The following is a 17,874-nucleotide window of genomic DNA, read 5'->3' on the forward strand; positions in this document are numbered from 1 at the left end:
TACAAGATTGTTGACACCGACAGTGGGCCTTGTCTGAAAAATAGATAGTTCCATGGGGATGGGATCGCATATCGAGAGAATTCGTAAAATAAAAAATAGAAATATAATTTGGTTATGAAAATTATCACTTTTGTCAAGGGAGATGGAGAATAAAGATTTGATTTGCTGAGTTATGAGCAGCTATTCATTAATAGTAAAAATTGGGAGTAATCTTGGGATTCCATTGTGATCGAATTTATATGAGAATCAAAGCTATTTATGGATATGAGCTTCATAAAAATGTGGGAGTACAAAATTAGCCAAATTTTGGAGAGGTCTTACACTGACTTCCCAGAGTACTCTGCTCATGGATTTTTATATATATAAACTTGAATTTTATCAGCATATAAATTGTGCTGTATGTATGGATGTGTTTTAGGCATAGATGATATGGGAAAATAGTAAAGAAAATTTTGCTGGTTTGAACTATTATGAGTTTTTCAGTTCTGGAGTTCAAACAAAGTCACTGGTTAACAGATGAGAAAGGATAGTAAATAAATTATTCGATGCTGGGTAAATTAAGTACGATATTACTAAGACTTATGAGAGCTATTGTTCTTCCTTACAGCAGTGGAAAATTATTGGGAAAAATTAGATCCAACATCATGAATCTATAAAAGAATGTGATAGGGATAATATCATCAATTTGTACTAATTATTTGATTGTGGGTAAAGGAATTAGTTTATCGTAGTGGATTGTTAACAGCAGCCTGAAAATGTCCTGAGAGTGTGCATCCATGTAATCAGAAACCCCAGATTTGTTTTTACAAACAACATTTTGGTAGAGGTCTTGTGTGGACGAGCACTTCCTTGGTAGATAAAAAACGGTACTGCATGCTGGCAGCCACTTTTGCGGCCAGTTAGGCCAAACAAATTGAGAGGAAATTGTAGTTAAATACGTAAGTTACACATGGCTATTTGTAAAAAAGGAAATTTGTTGAGATGGGAAACATTTTTCGAAGGTTTATTAAAGTGTTATAATATGACATGTGGCAAGGCAAACTATTGGATGGGAAAATTAGATCTGGTTATAGAATAAATTTATTGACCCCTTGAAGTTAATTCTTCGAATCATTGTTTCACTGGCATTTTTTGTTCAAATTGGAAATAGTTTGGTAGAGCTTTGGTTAAAACCTTTGGTTGCGGTATCTTGGAACGAAATGATAAACCATAGGAGATTGATAAGAATAGGAAAAATATGGACCCAAAATAGAAAGTTGGATTCATGCCCCTCATTGCAAACAAGCACATGGGGCTAAGGTGGACGATCCCAAAAAAAAATGAGGCTGCACCTAGCAGCCCAGCAGAACATTCAGTGGCAGATAAATGATAGTCGTGATTTACAGTCATTTGAATTACATTTTAACACCCCTTGCATTGATAAACATTACATTTTCAACATGTGATATTCCTACTTGGGATAGTGACATTTAGTTGCCTACATGACATACAATTACCTGCTGATATTAATACAACATGAGTGAAAAAATGTATCACAACTACACTCATGATCAGGGGATTGAGTTCAACCCCGGGAGATAGGGGGATCAGGGTAAGACAAATAATCTGATTTATGTTACATATTAAGGGATTTTCTTTATTTACCTTTTAGGAAGCTTGTTAGTTTGGTATATAATGTTGAATGTCATCGACATATAATTATGTCATAGGTATGAATATATACAAGGAGTAGCAGACTTGTTTGTTGGTTTAGTAGTTATATTGGCAATTGTTTTAGTGGTGGCTTGCTTGAAAGCCTTAGTGACGGTGTGTTTGAATAAGGTAACCAACAACACGATGATAACGCATGAAGTGACAAATGAGGAAAGAAATGTGGAACCAGAAAAGGAAGACTTTTATGGCGACATAAATACTGAGATTAAAAGATTAAATCAAGTGATGTTGCAAATGAATACAGTAGAATTAAGATAATGGCATAACGACAATGTTATGAGTTGTGTCAATCACAATATCAGTGAACTCATATCACCACGAGTGACACACTGTTAGAGAAAAAAAAAGGGGAAAAGAAAAAGTGGAGAGGAATTATGGTAATAATACATTATGCTTAATTTGTTGGTTTGGGAAAATTTTTGTTTGGAATTAGATATTCCTGTTTGTGATTGTAATCATATACAATTTATTTTCTTAGAGTAGTGCTAAAATACCTGCACAAGCTAATTTTTGAACTATATTAACCTGAAAGCAATTGTGGATGCTATTCTTAGTTTAGTAGTAAAATACATACCTGATTGAATATTATTTGTGTGACGCATATAAATGAATATAACTTTTTGAATGTTGTAAGGTAAAACAACAAATTGTTGAATGTGAAACTGTCGGAAGATATACATGATTATGCTGATTTCATGGTAAGATGTACCCTATCGGATTCAGTGTGTGTGGAAAGCAGATTCAGATGTGACTGAGCATAAGGATAAGACGAGATCACATTTTGAAGGGAGTGCTAACGGAATTGGGAAGAAGTTCGAGAAAGAAAATTTGTGGCTAAAAAATGAAGTTAATCGTGGCATACACCCTCTTTCTCAAAGAATGATGAAGACATTCTCCCGTGTAACTTGGAGATGAATGCTTACCTTCACCAAGGAAATTTATGTGACCATTTGCCTGGATCACACTGCAACATATGAAAGAAAGGCGATCACTTACTCTTGTTCGAAGGCTTCGAACATTCATCACATCAGAAGTTGCAGGACAACGACATTTTACCTGCAACCTCTGTGAAATGCGAGGACATATGTTATTACTTCACCAACGTCGGGGGAACCAGCATGGAGCTGCAAAAAACGGCTGTGCCCTTGTCACAACAGCTGTACACGATTCTGCTGGTTGCTCCTGGTAAGGACCATGAATGACCTGAACACCATGGTCCCAACATCATTGTGGATGCATCCGGCATCCCTGTTCCACATCTTGCTGGCCAATCAACATTACACCAACACTTGCTGCCCACTCATAATGAGGGAGGAGGCAAGTCGACTACAACTGGGCGAAGGCCTTGTTCAAGGAATCATTATGGTTCACAGCAAGAGTGGCAAGAATGCTACATGGAGAGCAGGGTCAGTCTATGACTCCGCACCGTTACCACAACAGCGAAATCCTACACGAAGTAGTGCAGGTGTTCATAAAGACAGAAGAAAATGTTTCATACCTGAATTCAAACACAAGTGATCAGCCCTTCCTTTCAAACAAAGTCAACATTTGTGTGGAGGCAAACGTTTTTGCCAGATGGTGCAGATGCTTTACAAAACTTGAAAATGAAGTGAAATTGTTGTATCTTGGTGATGGTGAAGTGTTGTTTTGAAAAGATATTTGTGATGCAAATGCAATAGATTGAACAATATGAAAGGAGCCATGACCAACGAAATGTTTTGTGATTCTTGCAGGATGACGGTTTATGCCTAAGGGAATTTGATTACTTGCAGTGATTGATTATTTACTTATACTTGTAATGATGTTTACTTGCAGTGATTGATTATTTACTTATACTTGTAATGATGTTTACTTGCAGTGATTGATTATTTACTTATACTTGTATTGATGTTTACTTGTAGTGATTGATTGTTTACTTACATTGATGTTTAGATTAATGGTTAATATAAACAAAAACAAAAAGATGAGGGAATTGTGGAAGTGTAACTCAGTGTAACTTATTGATTGGCACTGGTAACTCATTGATTAAGACTGGTAACGAAGCAGATAGACGATTTCGTAAATGAATGCCAAGAATGTGCACGAACATGGTAATCTCTTGAAACACCTGGTCACTGCCCCAGGCTGGAGCACCCCCCTATTGTTTGGTAAATGGAACTCGCAGCAGGAGGGGAGCTAGCTGGTGCCAGGGAGGCGACCAGTAACGTCAGCGGAGAAGGGATTACGATTTCAGCGGACAGAGGATTAACTGAAGTGTGCCGATATAAACAGAAGGGACTTTGAGCCAAATGAGCACTTGCCACGATAACCCCTGCCCGACGGAACGAACGAGCACTCACCATCAGAACCTCTGCCCGACGGGAATGGCGGAGGAACATCGGCCGAACGAGAAGGACCATGCGAATAGAGTTAACCTGGTCCATTGAGTTAAACGGTATTATTTGGTAATGGAATGAAGTGAATAACCAGTTAATAAACCAGACCTTTTGTAAAACCTGTTTCCGACCATTGGCGTCTTGAGTCTCACCCACCACTTCCACGACAATACAATCCGCAAGCTTCCCGAAGTAATATATCATGTGTGCTGTTTCAAGGTTTCCATGGTGGAATGATAACGTAAAGTGTTCACACCATGTGGTGGCTCTTAAAAGAGCTTTTTTATGATTTATACTTAAAAAATAACTCCAAAGAAAAAGAGAAGTAAGCCTCGACGTTTCAGGCAGCATGCTCTGCCCATCGACTGGAGGATTAAGTAACCGGAACAAATTTTAAGAACTCCACGCCCCATTGGCTGATCATGGTGGGGTGCTGATTGGCTGGTCATTGTGTGTTTCTGATTATCCAGTGCCATCTTCGGTGTGTGCTGATAGTTATGATTGTAGGTGCCTTCTTCTTAATGAGGAAGAGCCTTCGGAGAGAGACGGCAGCATTAGATATTAGATATCGCTAATGAGTTAGCATTAGATAATTAGCATTAGATATCGCTAATGAGTAGCCCATTCTCTTGGGGACCGAATGATACAGATACATGTCCATCACGCTCTGATTCTCTCTATGGGGTCTATTTCCACAACCATAACATATATATATATATATATATATATATATATATATATATATATATATATATATATATATATATATATATATATATATATATATATACGACGATAAATCAGCCGTTCTCTGCAAAAGACACCATGGGATCTTTAATATCAATCGGCAACCAGTACTAGCACATGCTTCCTTTGGATTAATGTCCATGTGAGGGATGGTGCACACACTTTTATGCCTTGCCCTGCATGGGAAACACCAGGATGACAGTTTATAGCTGGGGCAATATTCCAATCCTGGCTAAATAGGCCAAAGGTGAATTCACATATCTCTAGGCTATCCTACCAGCCCATAGTTTACAAATACAAAGCACCAAAAATATGTTACTTTACTCTTTCATTCCCCTTTTCTCCCGCCTCTGGAACAAACTCCCCCACTCCCTTGAATCCCACTCCTCCCTCCAGGTCTTTAAAACAGCTGTTCACCACCATCTCTTATCTTCCCCCATCCAAAACCTTAATCTTTTTCTACCCCCGTTAATACACCCCAAATCTACCTTTTTCAAATTCCGTTCTTTCCTGAAAGTCCCAGTATTGCCCATTTGTTTTATACTGTGTACCCATCCCAGCCCTCTCCCTTCCACAGATCTTCTGCTATCCCTGTTCCCGACTGTTGATGTGCCTTCCTCTGTCTCCTCGTCTTGTCTCCCGCTCCCTTTATTATATGTTTCATGTGTGCTCCTGTTTATGTTATTATGTGTTTTATGTATTAGCTCCTGCACGAGCCTCGACTTTGTATACAACAAAAAAAAACCCAAAAGTACCCGATTATTCTATCCTCAAGTCATGTAAAAAATACTGAAGTTCATAAGGGCAGGAAGTTCAGTTTTGTGAATTTGCTGTGTAATGATAAACTCGTAGGTGTTGGAGATCCTCAAAATCAAAATACAAAAATACACAAATCTCAGTTCAGATAAAACAAGAAGGCATCTCAAAATGCAAAGCTCATCCACATCCATTTTGCACTCAAACTGAACTTGATGAAAACAACAGCTAAAAAAGTATCAATTTCTGTTCTGCATATTCTCATAATAAAGGTTTGTTGAAAATTCGATGAAAAAGCTCAAATGGTAAATAAAGAAAGATGGAAGCGATTACAAAACCTGGCCGTTTCACGCTGTGCAGTGGACGGGCTAATAAGATCATAGCCACGTGCCCATAAATACAAGGTTAACGACAAAAACGGACAGCATATAAATCAACCTAGATAAAACAATGCAAGAGTGAGAAAACAAAGCATCATACAAATACCTTAGAGTAGAAAAGGGCCACCAAATATGTCACAAACAAATGTGCAAAGCAATTACCAAAGAATATCTGCATAGAATGAAGCTGATCCTGAAAACACATCTCTCCCCAACAAACAAAATCAAAGCCATAAACCACTCGAATGACCAGTATTCCAATACAGTTGGGCAATAAAAACTGGGCACATTTGGAAATCAATAAACTAGATGTAAAAACAAGGAAACCCCGCACCATCCACAAAATGTTCCACAAAAATCAATGGCTCCCGGAATGTACTTCCCAGGACGAGAAGGAGTCAGCAGCCTGAATGAACTCAACCAAATGCACAGAATGACAATGTCAGATTGGCTGAGTATGTGTAAAGCTAAACAGGTGGCTGATTCCAATTTGTATACAAACATGAAGACAACAAGCCAGAAAAGGTAAGCCTAACCAACCTTGAATTTTTTTTCCCACAGATAGGTGCGAAGAGAAGATCCACTGATCTGGGCTTTGTGGCAGAGTGGCCAGACGGAAGCCTCTCCTCAGTGAAAGACACATGAAAACCCGCTTGAAGTTTGCAAAAAAGCACCTAAAGGACTCTCAGACTGTGAGAAATAAGATTCTGTGGTCTGATGAAACCAAGATTGAACTGTTTGGCTTCCGTCTGGCCACTCTGCCATAAAGCCCAGATCGGTGGAGTGCTGCAGTGATGGTTGTCCTTCTGGAAGTTTCTCTCATCTTCACACAGGATCACTGGGGCTCAGCCAGAGTGACCATCGGGTTCTTGGTCACCTCTCTTACCAAGGGCCTTCTCCCCCGATTGCTCAGTTTGGCCGGGCGGCCAGCTCTAGGAGGAGTCCTGGTTGTTCCAAACTTCTTCCATTTAAGAATTATGGAGGCCGCTGTGCTCTTGGGAACCTTCAATGCAGCAGAATTTTTTTGTAGGCTTCCCCAGATCTGTGCCTCGACACAGTCCTGTCTATGAGCTCTACAGGCAGTTCCTTCGACCTCATGGGTTGGTTTTTGCTCTGATATGCATTGTCAGCTGTGAGACAGTATATGGACAGGTGTGTGCCTTTCCAAATCATGTCCAATCGATTGAATTTACCATAGGTGGACTCCAATCAAGGTGCAGAAACATCTCAAAGATGATCAAGAGAAATGGAAGGCACCTGAGCTAAATTTCAAATGTCATAGCAAAGGGCATGAATACTTATGTCAATGTGATATTTCAGTTTTCTCTTTTTAATAAATTTGCAAAACTTTCGAAAATCCTGTTTTCTCTTTGTCATTTTGGGGTATTGAGTGTAGATTGATGAGGGAAAAAATGAATTTAAACGATTTCAGCATAAGGCTGTAACATAACAAAATGTGAAAAAAGTGAAGGGGTCTGAATACTTTCTGAATGCACTGTACACACCGACTAATTGGGGAACGACAAAAGAGCAGGAAGATGTTGAAAAAAGAGTTGAACAGATTGGACATAGACGAAGAAAGCTCATTGGAATGACGAAGAAGAGGTCAGCACAATTGGGATGCAGAAAATGTCCCAGACCAAGGACACTATGTCAATGGCTTTAAGAAAATGGTGAGACTGAGTCAATTGAACATTTGCAGGTTCTCCAAAGTCGAAAAAGAAAGGACAAATCACCTCCTACCGGGATGTAAAAACTTTTTTTTAAATGTCAGAACAGCTATACACACAAAGGCACAACAAAGTATGTGGAGCAATCTACTGGTATATCCGCAAAAAAAATCAATACCCCAGTTTCAGAAAACTCGTGGAAACATGAATCAAACACAGTCACTGTAAACAAGAAAGTAACGCTCACGTACGACCTGATGATCTCATCAAGCGTGAACATAGAAAACCAAGTATTGCGATCGGATATCATACTTATGTACAAAAAGGAAAGAAGGCATTGCTAATTGAGGTATCAGTACCCAGCCATTTTTGCCTAAAGAAAACACAGAAATCAAGAAAATGATCAAATACCAGGATCTCAAAAATGAAGTCAAAAGAGGCTGGAAGATGAAAAGCACATTTAGCACAAATGAAAGCACAAAAGCACATTTATCACATTGTATCAGTGATAAATATAATTAGAGCAATGGGAATAATAGCATAAATAAGAATATCATGGGAAATGGGAAACTAAAAAAACCATCCCTGGGAATATTACTACAAACGGACTACAGTTTGAATCTGGCTGGGGCAAGGTGATGATGCCGAAAAGAGCCCTCAAAACAAAACTTTGAGAACAAGAAAACATCACAGCTTAGTCCATCAATTGTCATGCCTTACCAAAACAGAGGTGGATAATTTGAGTCTTTGGGGGACTCCGTTCCACCTTCTGAAACCTGCATATGGAGATAGCAATCAACAGCACACACCCGCACACACCCATCTCACACACCGGAGGATCTTTCTGTGTCTTCATTTAAATATTAGAGCTAAAGGTATGCGCACTTGCCTTTGAGCTGTCTAGCCTAAGATTAAATCTCGACAAGGAAATAACCGGTCCCCCTGATGCTTCACATGCTGAGTGAGGCATCAATGTGTGCACGAGCCATCGGAAGGGAATGAGCGGAAGACTGTTCTGCCAGCACTTAACGATCCTGGTGGAAGTTAAACATTAAAATAAAGTCTTATGCACCTATGTAAACACCGATCCTACAAAAATACATCATTCACAGTGTCTATCATGAAAAGTAGGCAAGTTAATGCCGGTGTCACGAAACAGATCCGCCGCCGAAACAGATCCACCCCCCGGCGATTCTGTACCGGTACAGATTCGCCCCCCTCGAAAGAGATTCGCCCCCCTGCCACGAAATAGACTCTCCCCCGTGACAAAATCGCCCCCTCATAATATATATGTACATGTTTCAGCAGATATTCAAACTTGGAAAAAAGTGTAACAATTGTATGGCTCTTGGTGATTGTGGAAGAGTTATTTTCCAATTAATCTACAACTAGAGCAACTGAATATTGGTGTAAACTTGTACAACTAAACAATACTAGACTACCTTATGAATGTTATAACATGTTAAAATATCTTGATGATGCTGGTAAGGTTACATGGGCGACTCATATAAAAACTATATTATATCAGTATGGATATGGCTTTGTGTGGTTGTCACAACTAACCCTAACCCTAACAACCCTAACTCTAACCCTAACAACCCGAACCCTAACAACCCTAACCCTAACTCTAACAACCCTAACCCTAACAATCCTAACCCTAGCAACCCTAACCCTAACAACCCTAACCCTAACCCTAACAACCCTAACCCTAACAACCCTAACCCTAGCAACCCTAACCCTAACAACCCTAACCCTAACCCTAACAACCCTAACCCTAGCAACCCTAACCCTAACAACCCTAACCCTAACCCTAACAACCCTAACCCTAACAACCCTAACCTTAACCCCAACCCTAACCCCAACCCTAACCCTAACCCCAACCCCAACCCAATAACCCTAACCCTAACCCTAACAATATTAGTAGTACTTTTATCACGTCCCCTCTTGTAAACCAATATTTCCATATGCATATTTATATATCCGCAAACGAGAATGGGGGGCGATTCTATTCTGATGGGGGCGAGAAACGTATCCGCCGGGGCGATTCTGTACCGGTACAGATTCGCCGGGGGGAGAGTTTATACGGGGGCGGATTTATTTCGCAACACCGGCATCAATATAAGAATTCCAAATTCCTCCCACAGTCAACCACCAGGCCCAGCCAGCAAGTTTGTGAGACTTGGACCAAAAATGTTTGCTGGCTTACCCCACAAGGATGGAAGAATAAATGGGTCTGTTAAAGAAGTACCTGTACTATTGTTGCTTGTGCACCTGATATTTATTTCGTGTCCTTGACCTACCTTTTTGGATTGCGACCTAATTAGCAAAAAACACATTTTTGATCATAACTTGAATAGTTTTCCTCCAATTTTCATGATGTGAGTTTTGTGGATAGATTGTAGATGGGGACACATTTTCTTCATTTATACTCTATCCATAAATGTCGAAGTTCAAGTCATATGGTGGTTCGAAAAGCTTTCATCATAACCAAGGTAAAACTCATGGGATAAACAGGTTCACACTTTTTGTCAAGGTTGTTGTACCCTTGAAAGTACAGTCAGCATGATCACAACTGCATTATAAATTGAAACACTTCACCCACAGGCATAATGGTGCAGAAATAGCAGACTTACCTCTGAGCTGTCTGGCCAAGCTCTCTTGATGTTTTGAGTTACAACCTGTACGATTGGTGCGTCCCGACCAATCACAAGGTGTGCCATCCCTCAGATGGAGGTTGAAGCAGGATGTTCCATCTGTTAATATTAGCTGGTGGATGGAAAATATATCGGTGTCTTGAACGAAGAGTAGGTGAGTTACTGCAGCACCTGGAACAAATTCCAAATTCCTGCAGCATTCCGACAAACGTCAGGCCTGGCCAGCTGGTTCATGAGACCTTTTTCTCAATAAGAGTGAATCTCAAATAAGAGGAAGATTAAATTCACATTGGGGTAGCAGAGCAACAACTTGACACAAACAGCAATGAAATAAATGAGAAGGAAAGGAAGAAAGAGAGAGAATGGGAGGAAATAGTGAAATTAGCAAGTAACAGGGTTGGGTTGGGCCTAGAAGTATTACATGGAAATATATATATATATTGATAGATATATATATATATTGATAGATATATATATATATTGATAGATATATATTATGTGGATATATATGGAAATAGAAATACATACATGGAAATAAATAGAATAAGTATAAATTATTACAGTAGCTTCGTTTTGCTATGTGGTTGGCACAGGAAAGGTCATGGCTTATGGTTAGGCCTAGAAGTTTGAAATCCTGTGGCTTCCAATGGAAATAGACATGTGGTTAGTGTGATGTTCATTCAGAAACGACATGGTGACATGGTGAGATAGTGAGATTTTCCAGGATTGAAGGACGTTTCAATTATCAGACCAGCATCTCATCTAATTCCAGATCAGCAGGGGTTGACATACCTGCAATGGGACCGACCAGGTTTGGGACGACACGATGTGTATTAATCTGCAAAAAGGGAAGAGATGGTTTTCCAGAGCATCAGGGGTCATTAATATTGGTGAGGAACAAGACTGGGCCCAACACACTGCCTTGGGGAGTTCCAGCCTGCACTGGGACAGGGAAGGAAATGATTCCATGACAGAAACACATAAACTGCGTGAGTGGAGGAAGTTTAAAATCCAGGAATGAAGGCGGCATTGAATGCACAGGCAGGATGCTTGCAAAGCAAAGCAGAATAACTGACGAGCTAAAATGCTTTCCCACAAGATGGTGGAGATAAATGAGCCATTAAAGTAGTAGTAGTAGTTGTAGTTGTAGCAGTAGTCGTAGTAGTAGTAGTTGTAGTAGTTGTAGTAGTACTAGTACTAGTAGTAGTAGTAGTTGTAGTAGTAGTAGTAGTAGTACTAGTACTAGTAGTAGTAGTAGTTGTAGTAGTAGTAGTACTAGTAGTTGTAGTAGTTGTAGTAGTACTAGTACTAGTAGTAGTTGTAGTAGTAGTAGTACTAGTAGTAGTAGTACTAGTAGTAGTTGTAGTAGTACTAGTAGTAGTAGTAGTAGTTGTAGTAGTAGTAGTAGTTGTAGTAGTACTAGTAGTAGTAGTATAGTAGTACTAGTACTAGTAGTAGTAGTAGTTGTAGTAGTAGTAGTACTAGTACTAGTAGTAGTAGTAGTAGTTGTAGTAGTAGTAGTACTAGTAGTAGTTGTAGTAGGAGTAGTAGTAGTACTAGTAGTAGTAGTACTAGTAGTAGTTGTAGTAGTACTAGTAGTAGTAGTAGTAGTTGTAGTAGTAGTAGTTGTAGTAGTAGTAGTAGGAGTAGTAGTAGTACTAGTAGTAGTAGTACTAGTAGTAGTTGTAGTAGTACTAGTAGTAGTAGTAGTAGTTGTAGTAGTAGTAGTAGTTGTAGTAGTACTAGTAGTAGTAGGAGTAGTAGTAGTACTAGTAGTAGTAGTAGTTGTAGTACTAGTAGGAGTAGTAGTAGTACTAGTAGTAGTAGTACTAGTAGTAGTTGTAGTAGTACTAGTAGTAGTAGTACTAGTAGTAGTTGTAGTAGTACTAGTAGTAGTAGTAGTAGTTGTAGTAGTAGTAGTAGTTGTAGTAGTACTAGTGGTAGTAGTAGGAGTAATCTTTCAGGTAGAAATAAGGCTGTGGTTGATATTGTAAAGAAGAGAGAGACAGCCAGAGACAGACATGTAATACTTTTACATCTATATATCACATAAGCTAATTAAAAATATTGCCAATGCTTTCTGCTATCCACTGAACCAAAACATCGTGCTGATACATACTAATTAATTCGCTGTGTTAAAGGCTTGTCGAATGTGTTCCTAATGAACGCCCATTACAACTAATTGGCATTAGTTTTGCATGAGGTAAATGTTAGTTATGCATAGATGAATGCTAAGCTATGTCATACCCTCTCAATAGAAAAGATGTACTCAAATCACGTTTGATGGTCCAAAGGGATAATCATTTCATAAAATGCTCCTCTGCAAAGTTTCACATTCCCAAAGATTCTGCAAAGCATAAAAAATATATAAATCATTGCTGAGCAAAATGCAATGAAGGTGAACATAAAACTCATTACTCCACAGACCTAAGCTCCTTCACTGCAGGAGAGAAACTGACAGTTTAGTGGTCATTATGGCATTTCCCAGTTTCATTGGCTGCATGTGTACATGGTTGCAGCAATTCTGCTATGATTAAACCAAGAGGATTTGAGCCACTTCTGATTTCAATGATGGCCAAACTCGTTTTTTTTCATGTTCTCCCAACCATGTCCCATGGTCCTTGTTTGGCAAATCTGCAGAACTATTTAGTATGATTCTGTCTCGTGCATCATTACTTCTCGTTGTTACATGTCCTTCCACCTTATTTCACAACAAACACCTGCCTTAATCTTTGCAGTACTATGTTTCGTATATCCATATTCTTGAGTTTAAATGTTTAATCGTTAAAGGCAACAATATACAGTCACGTGAAAAAGTAAGTACACCCCATGTATAGATTTGACTTTTTCAACATATTTCAACATACAGCGATTTGATCTTCATTTCAACAATATTGCTACATAAAGGTGATATAATATAACAAATATCATGAAACGTTTACATTTTGTAGTCCATTGTATAATTTAAATAAACATAAATGCAAATTTCGCATGTGGAAAAAGTAAGTACACCCTTGGCTCGAATAGGTGGTATTGCCCCCTTTGGCAGAAACAACCTCAAGTAGATGTTTCTTATAACTGTGTATCAGTCTCTGACATCGACTGGGAGAAATTTTTGCCAAATCCTCCATGCAGAATTCATTCAGCTGTGCGATGTCTGGGGGGTTTCTTGCATGCACAGCTCGTTTCAAATCCCCCCACAACATCTCAATGGGATTTATATCCGGGCTTTGGCCATTCCAGAACCCTCCATTTCTTTCTTTTCAGCCATTCCTTGGTGGAATTACTGGTATGTTTAGGGTCATTGTCATGTTGCAAGGTCCACCTTCGGTTGAGCTTCAACTTTCTGACAGATGGCCTCACATTATCCTCAAGCACCCTCTGGTAGAATGAAGAATTCATATTGGATTCTATGATGGTGAGCTGCCCAGGCCCTGATGCAGCAAAGCTGCCCCAAACCATAATATTTCCACCACCATGCTTTACAGTTGGTATCAGGTTCTTGTGGTGAAATGCTGTCTTTGGTTTTCGCCAAACATGTCTTCTGGTACTGTGGACAAATAGCTCTACCTTTGACTCATCTGTCCAGAGCACATTGTTCCAGAAGTGCAGGTCTTTGTCTAGGTGTTCATTGGCAAACTTCAGTCTTGCCCTGATGTTCTTTCTGGACAGCAAAGGTTTCCTCCTGGCACACCTCCTATGTAGATCAAATTTGTGCAGCCTCTTTCTAATGGTAGACTCGTGCACGTTGACATCAACAGTAGCAAGAGCTACCTGTAGGACCCGTGATGACATTCTGGGGGTTCTTAGAGACTTCTTTCAGCATATTGCGGTCTCCTCTCGGGCTGAACTTGCTGGGGTGGCCTGGCCTGAACAAGTTGGCAGTTGTTTGGAATCTTCTCCACTTGTAGATGATCTTCCGGACAGTCGAATGATTGATTTCAAATTGTTTGGAGATCTTTTTAAATCCCTTCCCAGACTCGTAGGCATCTATAACCTTCTTTCTGAAGGCCTCAGAGAGCTCTTTTTATCTAGCGATGGTGACGCCACACACTTCAACAATAAAGAGCGAACCAAACTAAATGTCTGAGGTTTAAATAAGACAGGTTCCTCCAAGATTCTCTCGAACGATGTTCTAATCATTTGCATCTGAGCTCGTGCACCTGATTCTAATTTTAGGTATTTGAAGTATTAATAAATGTAGGGGTGTACTTACTTTTTCCACATGCAAAATTTGCATTTATGTTTATTTAAATTATACAATGGACTACAAAATGTAAATGTTTCATGATATTTGTTATATTATATCACCTTTATCTATCAATATTGTTGAAATGAAGATCAAATAGCTGTATGTTGAAATATGTTTGAAAAAGTCAAAACTTTACATGGGGTGTACTTACTTTTTCATGTGACTGTGTTTTTTATATATATATATATATATATATATATATATATATATATATATTATATATAGTTGCAGCCCGGGGTTCAAGTCTAATATGAAGGGGTTAGCCTCCGTTCCCTCCAGAACTTACCAGACCTGAGGCTGCTGCGCACGAATAGCTTTGTTCTTAGGCAGGTTGCGAACCAGCAACTACGAACACCAATTGGACCATCGAGTGGTAGCAGGGTCTGTCGTCTATCTCTCCTTACCTGTACCATGTGACTGTTTCAATCGGGGAACATACCTTCCCTCTGGCAGTGTACCACTTTCTTTTGTTCCTGGATGGAAATTTAGATGGCCAAGCAACCGTTGGTACCCGCCGGTCTAATGCTAATTTTGTTACGGCCGATCGTTACTCTGGGTGCGAGCAATGACGGACCAATGAAAGAAAAGACATGCACGGACAGAGGGAAAGGAAACGTTGAACGATTTGATTAATTTACAAATATTTACAGTGAAACTTATCAATAGGAAAGAAAAAGGGACAAGAGGCAGAAACTTAGTTTAATTTACGTCTTATGACGATTACTACGAATAAACACAACAAGCGTGCCCATCACAAAGACATACTAACCCGAAATAATGGGAAGGGGCTAAGATAATGGTCTGCTATGAAACACTATTCGAAGGGGCCTGTATGTGGTGGTTGCCATTACTTCTCAGTGGTTTTCCAAAACCGCAACTATATATACTAGGGCATGCCCGTACTATATATATATATCTAAAATTATATCCCCCCCCCTCTATTTACATGAAATGGTTTGGTCCAAAGCGAACGGCTTGCGAGTGGTGACAATCCCCCCCCTCTATTTACATGCAATGGTTCGGTCCAAAGCGAACGGCTTCCGGAGTTTGGTAAAGAAATCGCCATCGCGTACACAAACGCGCAGGAAAGCGAATGAATCGCAAATTCGTTTTTATTAGTTGTAAAACATAGTTTAACGCCAACATAGTTTGCAAACGTGAAATAAATGAATACGCTCTCAAATGTGCCATCCGAGGCAGAGTGTGCCCGCCACGTTCGGCACACGCGATCGTTCGCTGCTCTCTGATTGGTTGAATCGTTTTTTGGACATAGCTCGGTAAGTAATTGTCCGATTAATATGAAACCTTGAAAAGGCACATCCTCGGGTCCCCAGCAATATACCTGGCAAGTTAAAAGTATATCGGACCCGTGGTTGTCGAGAAACAGCGGTCACAGACAGACAAACGTACAAACGTACAAACGTACAGACAGAGATTACTGGAATTATAGATAGATATTACATATATATATATATATATATATATATATATATATATATATATATATATATATATATATATATATATATATATATATATATATATATATATATATATTGTTATAGATCGCGGTTAGGATGTTATAGACCGAGCGGTGGTTTAAAACCGCGACCTAACAAAACTCACCCGATTCCACCCGAACGTTGGTTGTATCGCACCCTAGCTGCTCAATGAGGGAAAAGACAAAAGCGACGCAATGCAAGAGGAAAACGGAGACAAAAAAAAGGTTTGAAATATTACTACTGAATTTATTTCTACTATTTACACACAAGCAACAAAAAGCAATTCAGTTTATTTACAAGTACAAGACGCAGGTGACACAGTGCAAATTTAGCTTATCTACAGACTTAACTTATTACCCAGGACAGAACAAACAAAGACGACTCACACGGGGAATGCCAGGGATGGCAGAAGGTGGATGGCTGGCGGGAGAGGAAAGGTCCAAGGGGGGGTCTTGCAGCACAACCGGCGCGTTCAGCAGCCGCCGTTCCGTTTCGGCCCTGCTCCGAACCGCCGTTCAGGCCCCCTTTGGCGGTGGGGTGGCGCGGCTGCGGCGGCCTCCGTCCGCTGCGTTCCCAGGACTTGTCTCACTGGTCTGGTCCCTCAACCCTCAACTCTTTCTTGCTTCTCTCACTTCTCACCACCGACTCCTCTCTCTGGCAACCGACTGTGACCAACTCCTTGCAACCAACTCCTCCTCTCTTCACAACCCTTCTTTTTCCAACCCAGAGTGCATCTCTCTTTCTTCTTCTTTTCCCCACTTCCGGTTGCGCCCTTTTATAGCGCCCCCAGCGATCACGCCCCCGGCGCCTTGGACACGCCCATCGGGGCGCTCACCTCGGCCCTGGCTGGTCGCACGACCCTCGGGCTCCGCCCCGGACGACGACGGGCGGGCGCGCCCCTCCCCTCCTCTGACGAGGTGGAGACACGCCTTTCTTCCCTGACTCGAGCCTCGTGGTCAATGGCGGTTATTGGAGGGGAGGTGATTGGGAATCGAGGGCTCAGCAATCACGAAAGGGGGATGTGAAGGAAATGGGGATTTTTGGGGATGGGAATGGAAGGGGATCTATTCTCTTTCACTGGTGCAATGGAGTATTTCAATTAATGGGAGACACAGCCTTATCCTAAAACACAGAATAAGATATAACTATCGAACATGAATATCCTATGATTGGCTGACGTGTATGCTTGTGGACTATGGGACGCCCTTTTGATCTTACACAGCTCCGGAGGCAGGAGGCACAGCACAACAACAATAATAATAATCATACAGCACACAATAAAAAATATATATATACAGTCCTCATATCCACAACAATATATATATATATATTGTTACGGACGCGGTTTAGATGTTATTTACCGAGCGGTGGTATTGCCACGACCTAACAGTTCCCCCCGATTCTTCCCCAACTCACCCGATTCACCCAGACGTTGACCAAATCGCGCTATGCCAAATCAATGATGGAAAGGACACGACGACTGGGAAAGAGGAAACGACGCAATGGGTACAGTTCTCAAGACCTCCGGAGGAGGGTATAATTACAGTGGTGGAGAAAAGGGGGTAGATTACACGGCAGAGTGAGGTAAAAGACACAGAAGAGATGGGCACTTAAATACAATCTTATCTATTCCCGGACAGACCACAGACAAACGGAACAAGGCTGACTTACACAGGGATTGATGGCAGGGAGGGACAGGTAGTTCGATGGCACAAGGTGCACCTTGGCTCGGGGACAGGATAAAGCACGGTCCAGTCCAGAAGATGCGGGGAGGCCTCACAGCGCTCGGAGGTCGTCTTGCTTGCTCCAAGCTCAGCGCGCATCT

At 40.5% G+C, this 17,874-nt stretch overlaps 1 long non-coding RNA gene across 1 annotated transcript in view; it reads right to left on the bottom strand.

Moving 5' to 3' along the window:
• Positions 1–12,227: 12,227 nt before the first annotated feature.
• The window catches only part of LOC144888341 (uncharacterized), a 59,444-nt gene continuing 53,797 nt past the window's right edge, over positions 12,228–17,874 (bottom strand). The window contains exons 2-3 of the long non-coding RNA XR_013620935.1: positions 12,543–12,642; positions 12,228–12,271 (exon numbers count right to left, since the gene is read on the bottom strand). This is a non-coding gene — a long non-coding RNA (uncharacterized LOC144888341). The remainder of the gene's footprint in view (positions 12,272–12,542; positions 12,643–17,874) is intronic.

The sequence above is a fragment of the Myxine glutinosa genome, chromosome 11, assembly GCF_964187855.1.
Source record: "Myxine glutinosa chromosome 11, kmMyxGlut1.1, whole genome shotgun sequence".
Classification (NCBI taxonomy): Eukaryota; Metazoa; Chordata; class Myxini; order Myxiniformes; family Myxinidae; genus Myxine; species Myxine glutinosa.